The sequence below is a fragment of the Narcine bancroftii genome, chromosome 6 (assembly GCF_036971445.1).
Source record: "Narcine bancroftii isolate sNarBan1 chromosome 6, sNarBan1.hap1, whole genome shotgun sequence".
Classification (NCBI taxonomy): Eukaryota; Metazoa; Chordata; class Chondrichthyes; order Torpediniformes; family Narcinidae; genus Narcine; species Narcine bancroftii.
Window position 1 is genome coordinate 216,608,960 of NC_091474.1, and position 25,820 is coordinate 216,634,779.

The 25,820-nt window shown below is 41.4% G+C and overlaps 1 long non-coding RNA gene across 1 annotated transcript; it reads right to left on the reverse strand.

Annotated features, from left to right (window-relative positions):
• Positions 1 to 9,337: 9,337 nt before the first annotated feature.
• On the reverse strand, positions 9,338 to 9,783 carry LOC138735526 (uncharacterized). Its single transcript, XR_011339737.1, has 2 exons — positions 9,694 to 9,783; positions 9,338 to 9,458 (listed from the first exon to the last, which is right to left on the reverse strand). It is a non-coding gene; the product is annotated as an uncharacterized lncRNA (long non-coding RNA).
• Between the last annotated feature and the right edge of the window lie 16,037 nt (positions 9,784 to 25,820).

Here is a 25,820-nt window from a genome sequence, read left to right on the forward strand (position 1 = left end):
TAAGCACATGTGTATGTAATTATGTGCAAGTTCAGAAAAGTTATTTGATTCAGTGTCCAATCTCACTTCTCATTCCTCCAATTTCACTGGTTGCAGGCAATTCTTATACTGTGCACAGAATTTAACATTTATGAAGTTCACCAGGCTTTGGTGCTTGAAAGGTAAATGGTTACCACTCAGGAAGGTTCTTGTCAGTTTTCAGAGAGATTTGTTGCTCGATGGACATCCACGTCTGATTCCTTCAGATCAGCCACTTCAGTATCTTGCCAAAGAAACTTTCCCCATCAGGGTTTTCCAAATGATTACCCCTTTCTTTTAGATCACAACATAGTTCCTTTTTGTTTCCCTTATTTCAAGGGAAATATTATGCAGCCAGCCATCTCCTCTTGTATGGAACACAAGGGCTTTGACCAGTCTGAACTAAGAACTGACAACCTATCTTGAAAATGGGTTGAAAATGTCTGGCTTGAGCAGAGCTCTGTTTTGGAAGTGTTTGTACATGACCTACACTTAAAAAACTTGCCACAATTTATTGCCTTTAAATTATAACCTAATCTGTCATAGTACACGTTGAGAAGGAAAACGTAACTGCAAAGGTTGATGACCCTATGATACAAGGCGTCAGATCATCATTCAAGAGGGTGAACCCTCACAAGGCATTAAGCCCTCATGATGTACCTGGCAGGGTTTTGAAAATCTCTGTCAACCATCTACCCAAGTGTTCAGACATTTTCAATCTCTTGTGGCTGCAGTCAAAGGTTCCCACCTGCTTCAAAAGGACATCAATCATCCCATTACTCAAGAGCAAAAGTGAGCTGCCTCAATGACAATAGCTCAGTAATACTCACATCTGCTGTGATGAAATGCATTGAGAGGTTAATCATGGCCAGAATTAATACATACCTAAAAAGGTCTGGAGCCACTGCAATTCACCCATTGTCACAAGCGTTCCACAGTAGATGCAATATCACTGGCTCTCCACTCTGATCTGGATCACTTTGAAAGCAGCAACACATACATCCAGCTATATCCAGCTTAGCCTTCAACACCATTATTCCCTCATTGCTGGGCAAAAACTCAAAAAATGTGGGTATTTGTACACTCTGTAATTTCATCCTTGATGTTCTCATTAGAAGATGAGGGTCAGTAAGAATTGGAAAAAATGTCTCCTCACTGACAATCAACATAGGTGCACCTTAAGGACATGTACTTAGCCCACTGCTCTACTTACTCAACAACCATAACTGTGTAGCTAGACAATTCAAGAACCATCTGAAAATATGCTGATGACACCATGTTCATCAGCAGAATTGCAGGCAGCAATGAGGGAGCATACAGGAATGAGATAAATAGATAGTGCAACAACATTGCACCCAACATTAGTAAAACCAAGGAGTTGATTGTGGACTTCAGGAAGACAACCTGCGAACACAAACCTATCCTCATCAAGGGGTCAGCTGTGGAGAGGGTTAAGAACTTCAAATTTCTGGGTGTCAACCTCTGAGGATCTGTCCTGAGACCTTCATATCTATGCAATCCTGAGAAGGCTTGCCATAGGCTGCACTTCTCACCAAAGACCCAAACATTTCTACAAATGTAGAATGAAGAACATTCTGTCTCTACCTCTGCTCCAATGCACAGGACGGAAAAAAAAATGAAGAATTGTTTACTCAGCCTGTAACATCATGGGCACCCATCTTCATTCCATCAAGGACATCTACAAGAGGCAGTGTCTTAAGGAAACAGCCTCAGTCCTCAAGGACCCCCACCATCCAGGCCATGCCCTCTTCACATTGGTACGATTAAAAGAAAGATACAGGAGTCTGAAGATGAGTACCCAACTAGTCAGGACAGCATCTTCCCTCCCCCCCCCACCCCGTGCTATCAGAACCTGAATGAACAAGGAACCCCAAACACTACCTCAGTATCACCTATTTTTCCTTATTTATTCTTCAAATGTAATTTGTAGTAATATTTGCACCTGTCACACTATCACAAAAGGACAAATTTCATGATATGTTCATGACATTAAAGTTTGATTCAATACAAATAATCCTTGCACTGACCTTTCCCTGAAAGTAGAACAACATTCATGCCAGACAGCCAGTCATTTGTCACATACAAGGGCCTGCAGATGCTGGAATCTGAAGCCAAATGAAATCTGCCTCATCAGTGGGAGCAAAAGAAAGGCCAGTATTTGGAACCAAAACTGCTTTGGCTCAAACCTTTGATCCTTCTTTTTATCCCACTTATGCTACTTGCAGTCCATTCTGCATCCAGTCTCTCCTATATAGAGATCACAAACTGAGCACAAGATTCAATAGTTAACTCCCTGTTCACACAACTGTTTAGGGCCTCAAATGGTGGTGAGGAAGGAGGTTGTACTTCTTGCGGTGTGAATGGGACGATTAATGGAAAATGATAGGAAAATGAGGGAGTCACTGAAGATGGTGGTGGAAGCTGATCATTGGGGCATCAAACATTAAATATAGATGAAAGAAAATTTAGAGAGGTATGGGGTAGTGAGGAAGGGATAATAGGTTGGCACAACATGAAGAGCCGAAGGGCCTGTATTGTGCTGTATTGTTCTATATTCCATGTTCTATGGGAGATCCCTCCATTCTGTCCACATCAGTGATGTGGATCTCCCATTCAACCATTTCAATTCTGCACTCCACTCCTACACTGACAGGTCTGTCCATTGTCTCATGTACTGTCAAATCAAAGCAACCTGTATTTATATTTTAAAAAAAAAAGGAGGAATGACACCTTATTTTCCATCTAGGCACTCTCAACCTGATGCAATTAACATCAACTTGTCTGGTTTCTGCTAGCCTACTCCCCATTCTCCCTCCCTTCCCCATCCATCTATCTTCTTTCCTCTAGTTCTCCACCAACTTCCCTCTCTAATCCCCAAGCCATTGCCCCTTCCCTGGTTTCCTGATGTGCCCTCCCTCCCTCCCTTATCCACCTATTACCTCCTGCTTGTTGGACTGTACTCCTCCCCTACCCTTTCCTAACCACCCACTACCCATCTCCTCCCCTACCCTTTCCTAACCACCCACTACCCATCTCCTCCCCTACCCTTTCCTAACCACCCACTACCCATCTCCTCCCCTACCCTTTCCTAACCACCCACTACCCATCTCCTCCCCTACCCTTTCCTAACCACCCACTACCCATCTCCTCCCCTACCCTTTCCTAACCACCCACTACCCATCTCCTCCCCTACCCTTTCCTAACCACCCACTACCCATCTCCTCCCCTACCCTTTCCTAACCACCCACTACCCATCTCCTCCCCTACCCTTTCCTAACCACCCACTACCCATCTCCTCCCCTACCCTTTCCTAACCACCCACTACCCATCTCCTCCCCTACCCTTTCCTAACCACCCACTACCCATCTCCTCCCCTACCCTTTCCTAACCACCCACTACCCATCTCCTCCCCTACCCTTTCCTAACCACCCACTACCCATCTCCTCCCCTACCCTTTCCTAACCACCCACTACCCATCTCCTCCCCTACCCTTTCCTAACCACCCACTACCCATCTCCTCCCCTACCCTTTCCTAACCACCCACTACCCATCTCCTCCCCTACCCTTTCCTAACCACCCACTACCCATCTCCTCCCCTACCCTTTCCTAACCACCCACTACCCATCTCCTCCCCTACCCTTTCCTAACCACCCACTACCCATCTCCTCCCCTACCCTTTCCTAACCACCCACTACCCATCTCCTCCCCTACCCTTTCCTAACCACCCACTACCCATCTCCTCTCCTACCCTTTCCTAACCACCCACTACCCATCTCCTCCCCTACCCTTTCCTAACCACCCACTACCCATCTCCTCCCCTACCCTTTCCTAACCACCCACTACCCATCTCCTCCCCTACCCTTTCCTAACCACCCACTACCCATCTCCTCCCCCCCTTTTGTTTGTTCAACTGCCTACATTTTGCTCAATCCTTGAACTAAGAACTCACAACCCATCTTCAAAATGGGGTTTTTCCAAAAGCTTGCCAGCTTGTCCTGTTCCAGTCCCAGCTGCTGCTGCTTAACCATAGAACTGAATTTACACAGACACACACAAAACCACATGTCCCTCTTAGAACAGCCAACTGCACTCTGACAGACTGCTGCTCCAGACCTAATCTCCTGAGTCCATTCATCTGCTGCTTTCCAAAACAATAATCCATTTCTCCACAGCATGTCCAATTAACACCTACTTGTGAAGACCTTATAGGCATCCTTCAAAGGATTTGCAAAGGCACTCAGAGCCTGGACTGTTTGGGTTGAGCAGAGCTCAGTTTTGGAAGTGTTTGCACGTGACCTACACTTGCCACAATTTATTGCCTTTAAAACATACAAGCACGAAAGATTAGTTATGTAACTTTATCTTCGCTATGTAAATGACATCATTTGACCTGCTGAGTTTCTCCAGCATTGCATTCTCAGTTCAATCACAGTGTCTGCAGACTTTAGTATTTTACTCCTGCTTCTCTTTCATATGGTCAAACCTTAAAGCAGAATCTTTTCACTGCTACAAAGAAAAAAGTAGATCTTCCCATTCATGTTGTCAAAAAAATAACCACAGCTTGGACTGTTCTTTACTGGTAAAAAGTATTTTTCAGCTTTCAATAAAACCCTCGCATCAATGACTCCTGACTCAATATACAAGCAGTGTCTCAATTATAAATTTGGGTTAAAGGTCCACATAGTCCATTACAACAGTAATTTGAGAGTTTTAGTGCCATTTGTTAAATATGAGCTTCAAACATAATGAGATAAAATAATTTTAATCATTCTACAATGACCTGAACTGGTCTGTTTTTTTTTGAGATATCTCTCTTGCAACTAGCTGCACTTCATAAATTTATCTGCAAGATACAGTAGAAACCCTGTTTGTATCTATACAGCAATGTGGAATGATTTATTATAATAAATGACTCAAACATTTTCACACAGTAGAAAGGAAACATGCTAAATATGAATGTGTCAAGCACTTTGATGAATTTACCCTAGCCATTGCCCCAAAATTGCTCACAACACGTGTTATGCCTGGCTTTAAGTTAGCCAAATCCATTACTTCTTAGTGGTCATAGATAAATTCCATTGGCCCATTCTTTTCTGAGATTATCAATATCCTTTTATAACTTTGGATGATTTTTCTCAACATCTACCATACAACTAATTTTCATATCTTCTGCAAACTTACTAATTAGGTGTTGTAAATGAGGAAACAGGTTTGGTAGGACTCAAAGGCAAGGCCTTTGGATATTGTGTTGGTAGTAAGGGATTTTAGTTACACAAGGCAAACACCAAGTATAAAATGGTAACAGATGCAACACATGAACAATTTACAGCAGCCCTGGGAAGAAAGTAGCAGCAATAAACAAATGCACAGTTTATTAGTGATAGTGGGAAAAAAGTTGGGTAAGTGATAAAACGCACATGGACAATTAATAATGAACATAGGAACAAAGTACACACACATATGCAACCAAGGGAAAAGTTAATACAACACCTGCTTCCCCTTAACTCTGTGCAGGCACAGGACAAAGGTATTCAAGGATAATAATCAACACTCCCAACCCTATTTGCTGCACAACTCACCAACAACTGATCCAGTGCCATTCCACATTTCTCAGCCTGGAGAGAAGCAAGGTGGTCCCTTGAAGATTGCAAAGAGGGAGAACAAACCACATGTGGCACCTTTATGAACACAGCCCAAGTCATTAACAGGCAACCAGTAGCTAATTACAAGAGGCCAAGCACAGGCAGGCTGAAGTGGCCAGCCCAGGTAATTTACCAATGGCTCAGTACCAGTGAGGTTAAGTCGATTATAGAGGACAATAGCCCAAGGCCAATTACAAAGGAATTTAAAGTGGCCAATGGTAGGGTTTGCACTAATATGTGGGGTGGGGCCAAAACTTGATTGGCAGTTGGTGTGTCCTCCAATTAGGTAGGGGGCAGTGCTGTCATGTGACAGCCATGACCCTTTCCAATATAATCCACCCCTCAGAGGTTACACCACTCACCAATCATTATTAAGACAATGCAAATAAAACTAGTATATCTTAATGGAAATCTTACCCTTAACTATTTCTAAGGTTAAAGCTATAGGTGACTGTACAGAACTAAAGAAAGGCAGACATGGTCTTGATAATTTTACAAGCACAACATAATGTATAAACAGCAAAGAGTATGAGGGCAATCGACCAGTGGATGACAGTTGCTCCCCCCCCCCCACAGCGACCCAAATGGTCACCTGTTTCCTCATGAGGTGTTGTGCAGGAGGAGTTGGTCCCTTGACTTTTTAATATTATCCACTGAGTCCCGAATGTGAGCAGCCAAATGGGTGATGTTCCTCAACTCATCAGGGATAAACATGCAGGTACAATCACTGCACAGGTACCACCATCAGTAGCACATAGGTAGTCCAGGGCCATCTGATTCTGCAGGGCGACCATCCTGACAACTGCCAGCTCTGCCACCATTTGGGTGAAGGCATCGTTGGTGTGTGGCAATGCCACTGCTGTCTCATTGGCCAATGCCTCAAGCACTCTGATCACCTGGACCACCTCACGGGACAATTGTTCCATCCATATCTGGGAAAGGATGTCATTGAGAACCTCTCGGCATCCATAATGGCCCTCTTGTCTCAGTGGCCACTGTATGGCGGGTGCTCCCCAAAGTCATCTAAGGAGTGAATATAGGGCACCACAAACGCTGGAATGCAGCAACCATACCAGGTGACAGGGAGCCATGGGTAGCATGGTAACCACAAATTCAGTGGGTCCTATTCAGAGTCCAGCAAGCCCCCAGCAGCACCATTAGCAGTGGTCACTGAAGTGCCCAGATACTAGACTTGCGTACGGTCACTGTGGCCAACTGAAAGGTTGGAACTGTGCTCATCTTAGAGCCTGCACCAACATTTCCTGGGTCTGCTCACTGCCTGTGGGTTAACCCTATGGGTTGGGACTTGGGTGGAGCTCAAATTGTAGGGAGGGAAATACCCACAAGTCCTGAAGCACCCACCCCATCGGGGGTCGCTGGAAGAGATGTTATGTAGTGGTGAGGGAAATGGTGGGGGACTGCTATTAGCCATCCACCCCCCCCCCCACCCTTTCAAACAGACATGCCAAACCTACAGGAGAAAGCAGTCTTTGTAAACAGTTCATATCACTGTCATCCAGCGGGATGGGTGTGAGTGGGCTGGAGTTCACATGCAGATCCAGCAGACTGATCTGTTGGCAGCCAGACGAGCAATTTTGATAAGATGGACAGACAGCAGAGCTCCAGCTCATATGCAATGGTTACAAGATGTAATGTCTTGCTTGAACTTGGAGAAAATTAGATCTTATGTTAAAGAGATCAAGGCTGAATTTGACAAGATATGGGGCCCATTCATGGACTATGATCATAATTTGATGACTTAGGCAGGGTGCTCTGGGGTTTTTCTATCCAATGTCTGAGAGTTGATACTCGATTCTTTACAATGTATTTGTTGGTGACTGTGTTTAGTGGGAGGGGTTAGATTAGTATGACAGTTTTTCTTTTTTCTTCTGTTCTTAACTTTTTTTTTCAAAAATAGAGAAGATATAGATAATCACAATGTATATTAGAATATGAGGTGAAATTCTCATAAGGATATTTCATTTTTTTTGAGACAATGTATATAATGTGACTCATTCTGGGTTGCATTATATAAAAATGATATCATTAATTAATATCTATACAATATATACATGCAATATTTCTCTTCATCAAATTAACAAAGTATTTTAAAAAGAAAAAGTAGAGTCAGAGCTGCCACCCATATTCTTGTCCAAGCCATTAATAGGTCAAACAGCAGAGGACCCAGCGCTGACCCCCGAGGGCACGCGTCTTCAACCTGATTACCTCATCAACCCACCATTACCTCCCTCTGACTCCTTCCAAGTTAATTTTGCATCTAATTGTCTAATTTAAACTGGATCCCATATGATCAAACCTTACCGACCAGACTTGTATGAAAACCTTGTCAAAGGCCTTGTTAAATCCATGCGAACAATATCCACTGCCCTGCACTCTTCAGGCCTCCTGGTCACCTCTTCAGAAACCTCAATCAAATTCATGAAACAAATGCTTCCCACACACAGAGCAATGCCAGGATTGTTTTATTGTTATCTTTTGCTTCATGTTAGTGTAAATCGCACTGTTGATTTCAGACCGTTTAAATGGACATCCACAATTATTTAAATTTGGAACAGGAGTGAATTTTTGGGATTTATGAGCACTGCAGTAAATCCAAGAAATGGGACAGATTGGACAAGCTAATAAAATTTGTTCCAATTTTACTGTTGCCATTTATGAGAGATTCTATTCAGGTTCACATGCATGTAAAGTTTCAATGCTACTTTTCCAACACATGGAAAAACAAATCACCCAGCCATGATCATCAAATTCATTGACGCCTTACGATGTTAACTCTTTTCAGAAATGCCCATAAATGTTTAAAAGGGATAGTGATCCTTCAGGGAAATTTGCAACTTGCTCAGAAGCGCAAGTTTTCCAAACATGGAGATTGGATAGAATTGGGTAGGTTTATCCCTGCTTCATTCATGGAATAATAAACTTGTACAGAACAGGAGTTTATGCTTTTGTGGAATTCAATTTATTTATTTATTTAATTTTAGAGATACAGCACGGTAACAGGCCATTCCAGCTCGCGTACCCCTGTGCTGCCCAACTACACCAATGAACGGACAAACGTCATACATTTTTGGAGTGTGACAGGAAATTGAAGCACCCAGAAGAAACCCATGTGGTGATGGGAAGAATGTACAAACTCCTTACAGACAGCACTGGATTTGAACCTAGATTGCTGGTGTTTTAATAGTCCTGCCGACTTGCTACACTAATGGAATGTTTCATCTGTCAGATCTAACTCAATTAACAACAAGAGTCTGAAAAAAGTAGAGAGTATGTGGCCATCAATTCATGATAAAGTATTAAATAATGTAGCTTCTTCAAATGTATTCAAATGTTTGTACATTGATACTGCTGGCAGACACTTTGTTATTGCTCCGTGATAACTTATGAAGTATCTTATCAAAATGAATCAATTTATTTTTTTCTCAAGTGAATAGTCCATACCTCACCGATTATCTAACTTTACAGATAAAAGGGAAACCGAATGAAACCATGCAGCAAGGGGTTAGTGCTGTCCATTGGGAATATCCATGTACTTCCATCATTCACAGGCAACAAGATGTGGGAGTACCTGTGAATTCACGTCTGTTGTTATTGTGTGGCGTAAATAATAAATGATATGTCAGCAGAGACATTCACCAGTGTTAAACTCACTTTAATCACCTGAAGACCAACGATCACATCATTACTTCAGGACCTCATTTTTCTGATGCGTTTCCATATTTTCTCATTTCACCGGAAGGAGACTCAGCAAAACATCTGTGTAAATAGTGTACAAATGGAGTAAGCAGCTGTTATATTAATATTTAGACATTCCCCTGGCTCATCCACTTGGTAGCCAATTATAAGAACAGTTGGAGAACATTCTTTTATCAATTTGTTTTATGCCCTCTTGAAATGAAAGCTAGATTTGAGCTAACAAAAAGTTTATCATCCACTGAGAAGTCTGAATTGATTAGTGGGTGATCACTTTAAAATAGTTTATCTGTTTTACCTCTCATGTTGAGAGATGTCTGAGGAGACTCTCATAAACTTCTGCATGTGTACTGTGGAAAGCATTTTGGCTGGTTGCATCAGGAGGTGCCAACTGTCAGGACAACAATAAACTTTGGAGGATTGTTGACCTGGCTTGTGACATCACAGGCACCAGACCACTCCATTGAGGACATTTACATGAGGCGGTGTCTTAAAAAAGCAGCCTCTATCCTCAAAGACCCACCACCACCCAGGCCATGCCCTCTTCACTCTTCTACCATTGGAAAAAAGGTACAGGAGCCTAAACGGGAGCACTCAGCGGCACAGGGACAGCTTCTTCGCTACTGTCATCAGGTTCCTGAATGATCAATGAACCAAAGACACTGTCTTACTTTTTGTACACTATTATTTTATTGTTTTATATAGTAATGTATTAATATGTATGTTTAAACAATGACGCTGTTGCAAAAACACCAAATTTCATGAATTGTTCATTGCAATAAATTCTGATTCTGAATTCTGGAAAACTCTGAACAATTTAATTGGTCTTTTCCTCTAGAAAATAGATTGTCTATTTTGGTCAGAAGTGAAGAGGAAGTTATTTGATCAGTGGGATGTGAATCTTGGTTCCTCTGCAACTGGACCCTTGCCTTCCTCCTCGGCAGAGACCAAGCAGAGGGAATTTGCAAAACCTCTTCCTCCTCGCTGACCGTCAGCACAGGGGAGGCCGCAGTCTGTATGCTTAGTCCCATGCTTCATTCATTGCACACTCATGACTGCGTGCTCAAGTTCGGCTCCAACTCAACCTAAAAATTCGCTGATGACACCATTGTTGTTGGCCAAATGAAGAGTCAGAACACAGAAAGGTGATTAAATACCTGGTTGGAGGGTGCAAGATCAACAATCTTGCTCTCAGTATTATGGAGACCAAGGAAGTTATTGTTGATTTTAGGAAGAGGACACCAAGGGTTTACACATTTAAAAAAAAACTATATCAAATAAAACCACTTAGCAAACATATCATAATATTTCAAACAATCCGAATATGTAGTATTTTATAAAAAAATAAAGAAAAAAAGAGTAAAGCAATTAAAAGAAAAACCTCTGATTAACCCCCGAACTCCTTCCCCAAACCCCTACATATTGAAAAAAACAAACAAGGAAACCACAACAGGAGTATTCAAACAAATTTTACTTGATACATATTCAGTTTTAATTTAGGTTTAATCCCTCTTATATCTCCCAGTAAAAATAACATTGGATCCTATGGGAATTAAACTCCAGTTAATCATTCCAACAAATTACCATTTAAAGCCAAAACAGGTTTAATTGTGGAACACTGCCAAGTTGAATGAAAAAATGTACCAACTTCTTGTCCACACCTAAAACATAAATCTGAGTAAGTTTATTTCATATTATGTGACTGTGAAAAATGGTTGAATGTGATTGAACTCGCACCATTCTGTGAAAAGTGATGGAATGCAAAGTATGTAGATTAGAGCTTGAGAGTTGACAGTACTAGCTAGTGAGCCCCTTCTTATCTCGAGCCCCAAGGATGCAAGGATCTGGTTCAGGCTGGTACAGTGACCTAAGGTAGTCTATAGCTAGTACTGCACTTGCTTAATAGAGACATGAATATTAACTTAGACGCCCCTAAGGAGGGAATGAACTAATTAACGTAACATGCAATGTATGAAGAGGGTGGAACTGCATTGATGGAAGGGAGAAGGAGAATGTTGCAATGTATTGGGATTCTGATTGGAAGAAGGTAAATGAAGGTGGGGTGATGTTGAGCACGGAACTGTACAAAGGAGTAATGATTCTGAACCTCTGGTGTATCTCCAGACCAGGGACACCGACTCTGCAGACTCGAAATAAAGCTAAACCTGTTCTCCAAGACTTTGTCTCCAGAGAAGTGATTGTGAACACTTTATATTTCACAGTGACTTTTGTGGTGTTAAATATAACTGATGAATAAAGGTATATTGAACAAACCAATATCTCACATTTATTGTACTTTTCATACTTCCTCTATGTTCATCTAGTTACTTATTTAAATCTTCCTCTCATTTATACATATCACATTGGTGGAATAGAGGTGGAGAGGGTAAGACACTTCAAGTTCCATAGAGTCCATATATCAGAATAACTCCCCTAGAGGCAGCTCATTAAGGCAACCATGAAGAGGCTGAGGAGATTTGGTATGTTGTTGAATAGACTAACAAATGTCTACTGGTGCATTGTGGAAAGTATAATGAGAGGATGCATCACAGTTTGGCTTGGAAATTTGAGTGCCCAGGAACACTGAAGTCTGTAGAAAGTTGCAAATACAGCCAGGTCTAGGTTTTGATACATTGCCCAAGAAGGCAGGCACATCATAAAGGACCCCCGCCCCCCCCCCTCCCCACCCCCACCAAACTTCACCCTGGTCACATTCTCTTGTCATTGCTACAAATGGCAAAAAGGTACAGGAAGTCCCGAGGTCCAGCACCTCAAAAGCTCAAGAACAGTTTCATTCCAATGCCTATCAAGGTCATGAATATCCCATTATTGACTAGAACTGTTCATCACGAAGGGTCAATCTGCACTTTTGCAAAGTCACTTTTATTCTTGCTCCAAGATAACTGGGCATATTTATTATCTATTTATCTTTTATAAATTTTGTCTCTTTTGAATTCAAATTATGTATACTGTGGACATTTTTCTCATGAGTATCTGTTTGTTTGCAGCAATTTGTTTGTAGAATTTGTATGACAATAAACTTTTTACAGTATTCATTCTGCAAATGTTGAATGCTCATTAAAGATGTGATTGATGAATTGCTGCACTCTAATTGAGTCTGGAACCGGAAACCAGAGAGGAATTTGGACTTTAAATAACTGTTTATTCATAGTGAATGAACCAGGCTTGAAAGATTATATGCTCTTCTCTTTATCTTCTGTTGTCTCCTTGTCTAATCTCAGCAATCATTTTCTTTCAATGGCACAGCAGATCTGATTTAACATAAAATTGAGAAAAAAGATTTTGTTAATACTTCCAGTACATTAACTTATGTTGTGTCAGTTTGATTTATAACTGAATGACCAGTTGCCTTTATTTAGCTTCTGAATTGTGCAGACAAGTGTAATTCTGTGTTTTCCGTACAAATACCAAGTTAAATGAGTTAAATGTCAGCTGAGTACATTCAGATCAAATAATCCTGTCCAGCGATCCCAATTGTCTGCATATATATTCTCCTCCTCATTTTTCTCCTCCCTGCACTGGAAAATAATCGTACATTAAAATCAAAACTATTTGATTTTGGTCTCCATTGGAATCTGAAGAGTTTCTTCATAGCATTTAAGAAATGAAGTCTCATTTTTGTTCATTTCTTTAACCTGTTTTGTAACTGTATGCAATTAATATTATTTAATTATTCAGCATGGCATGGATAGGTATCACTGTTACAGTGCCAACAACTGGGATTCGAATCCCGTGCTATCTGTAAGGAGTTTGTTTCTTTCCCTGTCTGTGTGAGTTTCCTTTGGGTGCTCCGGTTTCCTCCCACTGGGTTGTAACTGGGTGGCATGGGCTCATGGGTTGGAAGGGCCTGTTACTGTGCTGTATGTCTAAAAAATAAAACAAGAATAATTAAAGGAAAGTTTTGAGAAGCAGTGGCCAAGTTTGCTGATTATAATAAAATGGGAAATTGGGCAAATAATTCTGGACATCAACAACTTCCAAAGCATTTTTAATTGAATGATAAAATTGTATGGAATTACCATGGTATTGAATTACTAGTACCTCTAGTTTCAAGAACTGTTTCTTTCCAAAACCTATCTTGATCCAGATCATAACAGAAGGAGCAGGTATGACCTTTGGAAAGCCATCTACAGGATGTAGTGGAGCTAATGGTCAAAAAAAAATAGAAACAGCAAAGGATACTTGACAGTTGTGACAGGGTCTAAATTAATGGTTGTCAATCTTTTCCTTTCCACTCATATACCACCTTTAGTATTCCCTATGCCATCAGTGCTCTGTGATTAGTAAGGGATTGCTTAAGGTGGTATGTGGGTGGGAAGGGAAGGTTGAGAATCACTGCTCTAGACCCAATTGTTACTGAAATATTTTGCTTGAGAAAAATTGTCATTGACCCATTTCCTTTGGAGTTATGAAACCGTGCACATAATGAGTCAATTAGGTTTGATTAAAACAGTGGGTTTTTTTTTTAAACAGTGATTTTCAAACTTTGTCTTTCCACCCACATCACATCTTAAGCAATCCCTTATTAATCAAAGAGAACCTATGCCATAGGGAATACTTAAAGTGGTATGTGAATGGAAAGAAAAAGATTGAGAATCACTGGTCTTAATGAAATAGCCAGCTACAAACCAAAATCCAGTGCAGTAGGAGATGGCAAAGCTTCTCTCCCAGATGCCTTCTATGTCCAATTCAACCATAAGAACAAGGAAGAACTACCAATGTGCACACCATCTCCCCTGATGATCCTCTGCTCTCCATAACCCAGGATGATATGTAGACTGCCTTCAGGAGAGTGAATCTGAGGAAAACATCCAGTCTGGCCGACTATTTATTTATTTTTAAAATGTAGACATATAGCACAGTAACAGGTCATTTTGGCCCATGAGCTCATGCCACCCAATTTACATCCAATTAACCTAGATCTCTAGTATGTTTCAAATGGTGAGAGGAAGCCAGAGACCCCCAGGAAAATCCACACAGACACGGGGAGAACGTACAAACTCCTTACAGACAGTGTGGGATTTGAACACCAATCCCAGTCACTGGCACTGTAAAGGTATTGAGCTAAATGCTAGGCCAACCATGCCACCAGCTTGCTAATGCGTTGGGTTCTATGCCAATATCTTCAACATTTCACTCTGGCAGGATGTGGTACCTATCATTTTCAGACAGACATCTATCATATTGGTGCCAAAGAAGAGTGTGGTAACCTGCCTCAATTACTATGGACTAGTGGCACTCACATAAACAGTGAGAAAGTGTTTTGAAAGGCTTTTGTTGAAGTATATCATGTCCTGTATGAGCAGTGACATGGATCTGTTCCACTTCACCTATTGTAGAAACAGGTCTACAAGGGATGCCTTCGCACTGGCCCTACACAAAGCCCTGGAACACCTGGACAGCAAAGGTGCATACAATGTGTTGCTCTATTTATTGAAAAGGATGCTCTTTATCAACTACAGTTCAACATTTAACACCATCATCCTCCCAAAAATGACCAGTAAACTCCAAGACCTGGGACTTAACATCCCATTGTGTAATTGGATCATGGATTTCCTCATCTCCAGACCACAAGTAATGAGGTTTGGTAAGAACATCCCCTCCACCATTTCCACCAGTATTGGAGCACCACAGGGCTATGTTCTTATCCCCCATATGTACATTGAGACATTGTTTTTAATCACTGCTAATAAGTGGTAATTTAAGTGCCTGCCTAGAAATCTTAGGGCTGCCTGTGATGTCATTTATGTACTCTGGCAATAAATCTGGATCTGAACCAAAAGACTCTTGAACTCCCCTAGACTCAATGGGCTGGATAGCTTATTTCTGCTCCGACTGTATATCTCATGGTCTTATAGACTGCTCTGACAACATAAAAGGACTGCCTGCACTATTGCATTCACCTATTTTTGCAGCAGGTTTACTGTGAATATTTATTATCAATCTTACATATTCTTGTATCTTAAATTTGAATGAAGTTTACTATTATAATTTTATTTCACAAGTATCTGTTCAGCTACAGCAATGTAAGAATTTAGATGCTTAAGTACATGACAACAAATTCACTATCTGATCATTATCATTTAATTAGAATCAGTCTGAGTGGCGATGGGATTGAGCATGGGCGTTGTTTCCATGTTTGGATAGTAGCAGAAATGGAGAACACGATAACCCATGTGGGTCCACTTATTTAAAAAAAAACAATAAAAAATGGTAGAAGCCGATTCTGGCCAGTGGAAACCCATGCTGCCCAATTACACCCATTAACCTGTGTGATTTTAGAGGGTGGGGAGGGAACTAGATCACTCAGGATAAACCTATGCAGGTCACCAGAAGAACCTACAATGAACCTTGGAGAGAGTGCCCAATTCGAACCTGTGTAACTGCTGTAATAGCATTGTGCTAACCGCTACTCTAATCATGCCATTCTCTTACCTGTTGGCGGTTACTCATTCCCCTTTCTCCCCTCCTCCACCCACTTTGATATTCAGGTACCTACCCATTTTTCAGATTCCTGATTAAGGGCTCAGTCCCCAATATCTTTTATTTCCTATATATTTCCTATATAGGCCTTTAGTTTGCTTGTCTATATAAATCAGTGCATAGAATATAGGAGTTGGGAAGTAATGATGAAACTGTACAAGGCATTGGTGAGGCCAAATTTAGAGGACTGTGTGCAGTTCTGGTCATTGATTTATAGGAAGGATATTAACAAGATAGAGAGAGTGCAGAGAAGATTTACAAAAATGTTGCCTGGGTTTCAGCATCTGGACTTCAAGAAGAGATTGAACCAATTAGGTCTTTATTCCTTAGAACGGAGAAGGCTGAGAAGGGATTTGATAGAGGTGTTTAAGATAATGAGAGGGATAGATAGAGTTGATGTGGAAAGGCTTTTCCCATTGAGAGTAGGAGAGATGGATACATGAGGTCATGGGTTGAGAGTTGACAGGCAAAGGTTTAGGAGTAACATGAGAGGAACTTCTTTACTCAGAGAGTGGTTACTGTGTGGAATGGGCTTCCAGGAAAGGTGGTGGAGGCAGGATCAATTTTGTCATTTAAGAAAGAGTTGGATAAGTATATGGATAGGAGGGGGATGGAGGGATATGGACAGAGTGCTGATAAGTGGGATTAGAGGAGAGTACTTGGATCAGTGCAGACCAGAAGGGCCAAATTGGCCTGTTTCCATGCTGTAATTGTTAGATGGTTAGATATATTTGAGAGTGATTTGCTGAATTTCCCTAGCATTTTTCTATGTTGCACTCAATGACAGCAAATCCAGATATTTTTCTTTAACTCCATGTAATATGGGTAACACAGTAATCATTACAGACTTAATCTCTAGAGTGGACAAATCAAATTTACATCAAAATATTAGAGGCAGAATTCCTGTAATAAACCTGAAAACTGATACATCCCAAGGATTTGATATTCCCAGGGTTTTGAAAGAGGAGACTGAGGTAACGTTGCTCTATTTATTGAATGTGATGGGGGAAATAATGTAATAATAATAATGTAAATTAACAGTTGTTTCACAAGAAATTGAAGAGATGGCTTGTTGTGACTAGTTGAATACCATGGGATTGGTTCTTTGGCCAGTTATTCACAATCTCTATCAGTAATTTGGTTGAGGGGACCAAATACCAAATGTAACATTTTCAATGGAGAAACACAGAAGGTCCAGCTGTTGGAATCTCGTGCAATCACAGAATTGCTGGAGGAAGTCAGTAGGTCAGGCAGCAAGTTTTGATAAAGGGTCCAGACCTGAAACATTGACTGAACTCTTCTACTCATGGATGCTCTCCGGTCTATTGAGTTCCCCTAGTCATTCTTTGTTGGTTTTGTAACATTTTCAGGTTTGCTGAGTTAAGTAAAGAGTAATAATGAAGGTGATATGAAGTAATGTGTGTAGTTCTGGTCTGCTTATACTTTTTTTTACATTACATTCAATTGTAAATTTTTTCAAAAGAAATTATACATGTGGTATATATCCTCCCATCCTCCTCAACCCACCTTCCCACCTTCCCAAACACCCCCAGCCTTAAGAAGGAGAAAAGAAAAGAAAATGCAGACAATGTCAAGTGGGCCTGTTCATAGAGTACATACATACAGTAGTTGCACCAAATTCAACTTTTTGAAACAAAGTCCGGCAGGGTGAAGTGATTCAATGCTCATTACAGGCTCAGCATGTCTGGTGGTCTCATCTGTCACTGCGACCGTCATAAATTTTTTTGTATCTCAGTTGCTCGTTCCTGGGCAGTGTCTTGCGTGACAGGCTGTGCTGAAGAGGGTTAGTAGGACCGCGGGGTTTCTCGCTCTGAAATTGGGATGCTGTGTCAAGCGCAATTAGTTGGGCCAGTTGACCAGGGTTACCATGAGGGGATGCTGATTGGTTGGTCAAGGGGTCCCCTAAATGAATGAGGTCTCAGATGGAAACCGTGTCCTGCTGCCCATCCTGGTACTCCATGTGAGTTTATTGGGGGTTTGCGTGGACCTCGATGAGAAGATCAATCTTGTGGCATCTGATATGCCTCCAGAGCACTACAGGCCCAGCGGTCATCAGCCAGGATGGCCACACAGTCCCTGACATGGACTTTCTGGGGAAAGACAAGAGCCTTTCATGCGGTGTCACATTAATAACAGTACAGAGGAGGGACCTGGTGGTGTGGAGCACTTCAGAGAAGACATCTTGCCACCTGGAGATGGGTAGGCCTTTCAACCTGAAGGCTAGGAGGACTGCCTTCAAGACAGTGGGATTCTCTCTTTCTATCTGGCCTTTCCCCCAGTGGTTATAGCCCGTGGTCTTGCTCATGGCTCTGCCCTTGGCCAGCAGGTACTGGCGCAGGTCCTCACTCATTTACGATAGCTGAATGCTGAAGTTCTTTCGGGAAAAGAAAGCAAGGTTGAGTGTGGCGGCCAGGGCAAAGTCAGATGCATCACTCTCCATCTGGAAGTGGATGGATTCATTCACAGCATGCATCACCACCTTGGCGATGTCACCTTTGATGTGTGTGAATGCAGTTTGCACTTCTGCCGACAGGGTAAAAGTGGTAGATTTCACCAAAGGGCAGACTTTGTCAGTGTAATTCATAATTCATATGCATCCCCTCTTAGACCTCCCAATCCCAAGGATTAAGGAGGTGCCTGGGCTTCTTCTTATACTACGCCCAGTGGGTACCTTATTAGGCTGACAACGTCCACCCTCTTTTAAAATCCACCTCCTTTCCATTATCAGCTGAAGCACAGGCGGCTTTTAGCTATGTCAGAAGCTATATTGTTAAGGGTACCATGCATGCAATGGACAAAAACATACTATTCCAGGTGGAGAACGATGCCTTCGATGTAGCTCTGCCCAGACACCACCACCACCACCACAGTTATCAGAGCTCTGCACTCCATTTTCACCATGTTTGGGTATCCCAACTATATTCATAGCATCCAGGGCTCATCATTTATGAGCAAGGAGCTACACTGATACCTGCTTGTAAGAGCCATTGCCTCAAGCAGGACAACTAGCTACAACCCCCGGGGAATGGACAAGTTGAAAAAAAGAACGCAAAGGTTTCTGAAGCTGTGAATTTCGCTCTCTGGACTAAAGGCCTTCCAAACTCAGCCTGTCTGGGGGTCTCATCTGTCACTGCGACCGTCATAATTTTTTTTTGTATCTCAGCTGCTGGTTCCTGGGCAGTGTCTTGCGTGACAAGGGGTTCTGCCCACCACACTCCACTCCATAAGGTCACTTCTCTGCACTGTTAACAATCTGACTCCTTATGAATCAATGTTTACATTCTCGAGGAAATCCACATCGGGATCACTCTTCCAGCCTAGCTAACGACACCAGGACCAGCCCTGCTGAAAAAGCACACGAGGAGAAGCAAAACGGACCCTCTGGTCGAGAGAATGCACCTACTGAACACTAATCCAATGTATGCCTATGTGGCATATCCGGATAGCAGAAAGGGCACCGTCTCGATCAGGTACCTGGCACCTTCAGGAACTGAGGACCCAACCCCCATAATAGGCGTGGAGTCTCCAAATACCCCGCGCAGGATTCCAGACGACATGGTTCCAACATGTAGATGACATTCATCGGGGTCCGATACTGTTTTGCAGGAGCTCCATTGTGGCCGAGCAAGTATTGAAATCCCTTCTCGGTGGCCGAATTGAGCAAAGAGTAGATCTCGTTTGCCATCCTCACTCTGCATGTCATTACATCTCATGAAAGTTTTGAGGCAGTACAGCCAATTATTGAATTTGATGGAGGCCTCCAGATCTTCAGGGTCGGTGTCCAGCTTATCCACCCATTTTGCCTTATCCATGGCCCAAAAATTAAAGGTGATTAAATTGTATTGCTATTGATTAATCACATTAGACAGAGAGTTGAGATTAATAAGCTTTAATCACCTTAAGACATCAAAACATCCCCAAGGCAGGTACCGAGGGAGGAGTTTAGGCATAACAGCCTTTATTGGGATTTCCGGGAGGTAGAAGTCACAGTAGAGGGGGTGGGCCATTTCATACAATACATACATACAGATGGTTGGCACCACAATAATTACCCAAGATCACTGTTTTTCATTGGACCTCAGTAATGACCCATGAAAAGCAGACTGTTTTGTCTTTTTAATTATAGACTGCAGCTTCCAAAGTGTTTTTAACAGTGGGACTAATAGTACTTGGCCGTGGATGCTATTGTGAAACAGTCACACTGATGAAAACTGAGTGTTATTGTCCCAGATGATTGCTTGCTGATCCAGAGTGAAATAAAGGTCAATTTTAACTGCACAATACCCCTTCAAACAGTGCGTGGGAGAGGTTACAGTCAGTTCTGTCCAATGCTATTCCATTTGATGCAATTTTAGCTCCACCAACCTGAAAGTGTTACAGAAGGCACCAGCTTGGGGCTGTCAGGGAGAATAAGTGACAAAGAAAAAAGTGGGGCAATGGAATTATTGGTCTTCCTCTAAGATTTGACATAGACTTATGGGCCAAATGGCTCTTCAATGTTGGAGAAAGGTGTAAAACTTAAAAAAAAGAACTTAAGGCTGAGTTTCTAGAGCAGTGTTAATTGCAGTGTTAATTGGTCACATAGGTGTATTTGGGCGGTGCAAGCTTGTGGGCTGGATGGCCTGTTACCGTGCTGTTTAGCTAAATGTAAAATAAAATTATTTTTAAATTAAATTATAATGAAGATAGGAACAGGGGGAGGCCATCAGACCATTCGAGACTGGCTCACCAATAAATATAATCATGGCTGATCTATGCTGGCCTCAATTTAAAGAGGGGAATCTCTCAACTAAACACTTATACAAACAGAAGGTTGAGTAGCACTTTGTATCCTTGGACTCACAGTGCATGTGGCAGGGTATGTGGGTTATAAATCATTTGGTATAGCACCTGTTTCTCACTGTGACCCCTTAGAATTCTCTGAAGATCTTAATTACTTCGATGCTCATTTCGATCAAGAAAATAAGGATGGCCCTTTCAAGGTGGATCCTTCACAGAATGAAGTACCTCTCTCGTTTTCTATTATGGATGTATGGGCCATCGTTAGTAGGCTGAATGTGCAGAAGGCTGTCAGACAGGATGGCATCCCTGATCAAGTGCTTAGAGCTTGCACAGACCAGTTCACAGGGGTTTTTACAGAGATTTTTAACCTGCTGTTCCAACAAGTTTTAAAATGGCTATATTCATGCCTGTGCCAAAGCACTCTACCACCATGAGTCTGAATGACTATCATCCTGTTGCACTTACTCCCCACATCGCAAAATGTTTGGAGAAGTGGGGGTTGGTAGGAGTGGGTGGAGAGGGAGACTCCATTGATCCTCTCTGCCACTCTTATGGCCCTGTGCAGTGACCTTCACTCCATGTCTTTGCAGCAAACATACCTCATGGTGATAGAGCCACCCAGGATGCACTCATTAAAGTTCCTGTAGAAGGTTGACATGATGGTGGCTAATTGCTTTAACCACTTCAGTCTTCTTAGGAAGAGCAGTCGCTGTTGTGCCTTTGTGAAAAGTGAAGAGGTGCTGAGTGTCCATGAGGTGTCATTACTTAAGGAACCTGGTGCTCTCTACTCTCTCCACTACAAAATTATTGATGCCTAGTGGATGGTGGTCGTTCCTGGTCCTCCTAAAGTCCATGATCATTTTCTTCATCTTTTCCTCGTTGAGACTCAGCTTGTTTCCCTTGCAACATATCATGAGATTTTTCACCTCTTCCCTGTAGTACCAGATATTGTTGTTGCTGATGAGGCCAATGACTGTTGTGTCATCTGCAGACTTGATGACACTATTGGGTCAGTAGTGTGAACAGCAAAGGGCTGAGCATATTGCCTTGAGGTGCGCCAGTGCTCAACAGGATGGTGCTCGTCATTCTGCTACTGACCTCACCAGACTGTGGTCTGATGATAAGATTATAATGATGATAAGTTTAATTACACTCAACAGTAATTAACTCAAAAGAGAAGCAATGGAAAATATTGTCACTTTAAGCTCTCTTTTAACTTCTCAGCTATGCAAATAGATCGCAAATTACAATGTTCTGACTTACGATATTTCAAAGTTACGATGGTCAGAACTGCAATTTTGATTTTGTGTTACCCTACTGTCCTGGGATGGTTGTAATTCAGATAAGAAACAGAATGTTCTTTACACTTGATCTAAGCTCAGATGCACGGGATTTAGACCAGTTGCTTCCATTTATGCTCCAAATATTTCCCTACTGCTCTTCAGCTCATTGAATTAGCATATCTTTCCATTCTTACTTCATGCGCTTATCTATCCTCTTTCAATGCTCTTTATTGTGGTACATTTTACTATTTTAATGCTCTTGCGATAAAGTTCCCATCATTAAGTTTATCGTAGAGTTGATCATATATTGATTTTATCAGTCTCCCTATAAAATGGGAACAATTTTGCCCAAATCTACTCGATTCAATCTTTGGGTGAGATTTACATAAGTGAACGTTAGTGAATGTGTGCAGCATGGCAGACAGTGACATAGTCAGTTTGCAATTCTGATCGGATGCTAGTGCAGATACTTTGAAGCTGAATGCTCCAGCTGGGATAATATTTGGAACCTGCAGTTCCAAAGAAACCGGATCAAGTCTATTTAAAGTTATTATCAGCTACCTGCAGATTATTGCTGGTTGGTTTTATTTTGCTGTTGCAGTAATTATCCACATTTTTGGTTGTTACAATGCCATTATAAAATCTCCGAATCCTAAAAACCATGAAATTTTCAAGTTCAAGTTCAACTTTATTATTATTATTATTATCTAATTGTGGAAGCATGACTGGACGAAACAGTGTTCTTCGATCCTCGGTGTAAAAACAAGCAGATACATACAGTAAAACCACTGCTATCCAGAATTCAAGCAGCCGGCAACCTGAGGCAACTGGCAAAGAAATTGCGGAAAATAAATAGGTCAAAATATGGAAGTTTAAAATTAGCATGCCAATTAGTTAAAAATTAGTTTGCCAATCGCGCAGCATGTAGTCTTGAGCAACACTTATCCAGCATCTATCAATCCCCATAAGTCCTGGATACTGTTTTTTTTTACTGTATATAGCCCACCTCACTGACAAAAGGCAAAGGAGGAAAAACCCAACACCCAACCCCAACCCATCAATTTTCCGTGTCTGCCTGTCCCGCATCGGACTTGTCAGCCACAATCGAGTCTGCAGCTGACGTGGACATTTGCCCCCTCCGTAAATCTTTGTCCGCGAAGCCAAGCCAAAGATATAGATGTAGCAAACATACTTACAAGCAATTTATAGGCAGTACAAGTAGACCCCGACTTACAATGGGGTTCAGTTTCAGGACTCATCATCGTAAATCGAAAACAGCATAAGTCAAAAAAAATACCGCTGCGCTGCATGTTGCAAGTGCGAGGAGAGATTGGAACGTGAGGTAGAAAATATGGATTCTGACCATCATAACTTTGAAATATCGTAAGTCAGAACATTGTGAGTCGGGGTCTGTCTGTACATATATATATATTTAAAAAAATAAATAAATAGAGTCTCAGTTCATCAGTCTTTCAGCATTCTCACTGCCCATGGGAAAAAAGCTGTTTCTCAACCGAGTGGTTCCTGCTCTGATAATCCTGTATCTTCCCCAAGTGAACAGCTGGGAGACGCCACGTGTGGGGAGGTAGGAGTTATTAGCAATTTTTATAAGCCCTCTTCAGACAACGCTAGCTACTGGTGGATCACATTGATGGAGGGGAGGAAGAGTCAGGTGGTTCTCACAGCCACTCTTATGCTTCTGTGGATTAACCTCTGATCCAGTGATCTGCAGCAACTGTACCATATTATGATGCAGCCGGCCGAGGTGGGACACTCTCAGTAGAGCTCCTGTAGAAAGTCTAAGGAACTGCAGTTGCTGTTGTGCCTTCCTGACGAGTGGTAGATGTTGTGTGATGCCCCCATGAGTTCCGCAGAAACACGGCTTTCTCCCTTCCTATTCCTGCCACTACATTAGCCCTTTCCCTCAGATTATGCACATTTATTGTGCATCTTCTCACAGTGCCACTTGGCATTCCTGCACTTTCAAACTATCTTCCTCTCCTTAAGCCTCAAATCCCAAGAGCCTAGAATCAAGGTCAAAATGTCTCTTGCCTGACCTTCCAACTCATAGGTTTCACAAACAAGTCGCTTCAATATATGACACCACTAATATGATCCCATCACACATTCAAATTCCTTCTCCCATACTTTAAAGGGCACTTTCATTCCATAAAACTCTACTTTTCATTCCACCTCTACCAATAGCAACTTGACCTTTCCCAAACATCTTGTAATTGAAAAAAGGAGCCCTCCTGCAAACAGCTAGATATGGACATTCATCCATGTCTTTCAGTTTTCTTTACATGGAGTTTATGGACTCTGGATGATAAATGTAAGGAGCATTGTCATGTGGGCTCCAGTGAAAAGCACAATGGTTTCAAGATGAATCATTGAGTTTATTTATATGCAATTATCTTTCTTTTTCAACCTTTTTATTTTTTTTTATATAATAAATACAGTACAATGAAGAAGAGGGGACAAAATTGAAAATACAATATCACATATGTATCTATATCAAGATAAAACTCCCCACTGTATAAACTCAGTCCTCCTTCTACTGCACTGGATGAAGACAGAAAATACATCAAAATTATATACATATATATATATATATATATAATTTATTAAACACCGAACCTATTCTATTAAAAAAAATAAAACTAACCAAAAAAGATATATCTGAGCATCTTATCCTCAGAGTTTACTCATATTTTGTAGCTTTTGATTCATATCGTGAATCAAAAAACAAAGGTAAGACTATATCTCATCTGGAAGAGTGAGTACATCTAATCACATTAACAACATTTACATCAAGTGAAAATAACATTTACATCAAGTGAAAATAACATTTACATCAAGTGAAAATAAGACATAAAAGGTTGTCATGTATCTTCATATTTCACCGATAAATCAAATATATGTTATCTAGTTTTAATAGAAGGGACTTGAATAAATATTAAGTAGAATGTTGCTATTGATTGGGAAATGGCAGTTGTTATTCAGCAAATAAATGAGAACATTGTTTCAGATTTCTGATTTCAGATTTATTGTTGGAGTACATACATGACATCACATAAAACCCAGAGATTATTTCCCTTGTGGTCGATGCAGCATTACCACTAATTAGAAGTGCACAAAATAAACTGTACACAATCTAAGCATTAAAACAAATATAAGAACTGTAAAAAGATAACAAATGTAAACAGACCGAGTGTGCAATACAGAGGTTGCAAACCAAAATCAATAAAGTGCACAAGTAAGAGTCCTTAAAAGAGTCTTCGATTGAGTTTGTTGTTGAGGAGTCTGATGGTGGAGGGGTAGCATCTGTTCCTGAACCTGGTGATTTGAATCTTGTGGTATCTATACTGCTTTCCTGAAGGCAGTAGCGAGAACAGAGCATATGCTGGGTGGTGTGGATCCTTGATGATTGCTGCTGCTCTCCGATGGCTGTATTCTTTGTAGATATTCTAGATAGTGGGGAGGGTTTTGCCTGTGATTTCCTGGCCTGTATCCACTACCTTTTGCAGGACTTTATGCTCAGGGGTATTGGTATCCCCAAACCAGACTATGATGCTGTCAGTCAGCACATATTCCACTGCACATCTCTAGAAATTTCCCAGGGTTTCTTGTGTCATACCAAATTCATGAAGAAGTGGAGGTGCTGACGTGTGTTTGGTCCAGGAAAGATCCTTTCGAGATAATGACTCTGAGATGGTGTATTATTGTTGCTGGACTTCCTGTCAGACTATTGGATAGTTGTTATCTGAATTCAAGGTTACCACATTTAGCACCTTAATATAATTCTTCCAGTAACCAAAGTTGTGATTTAAAATAA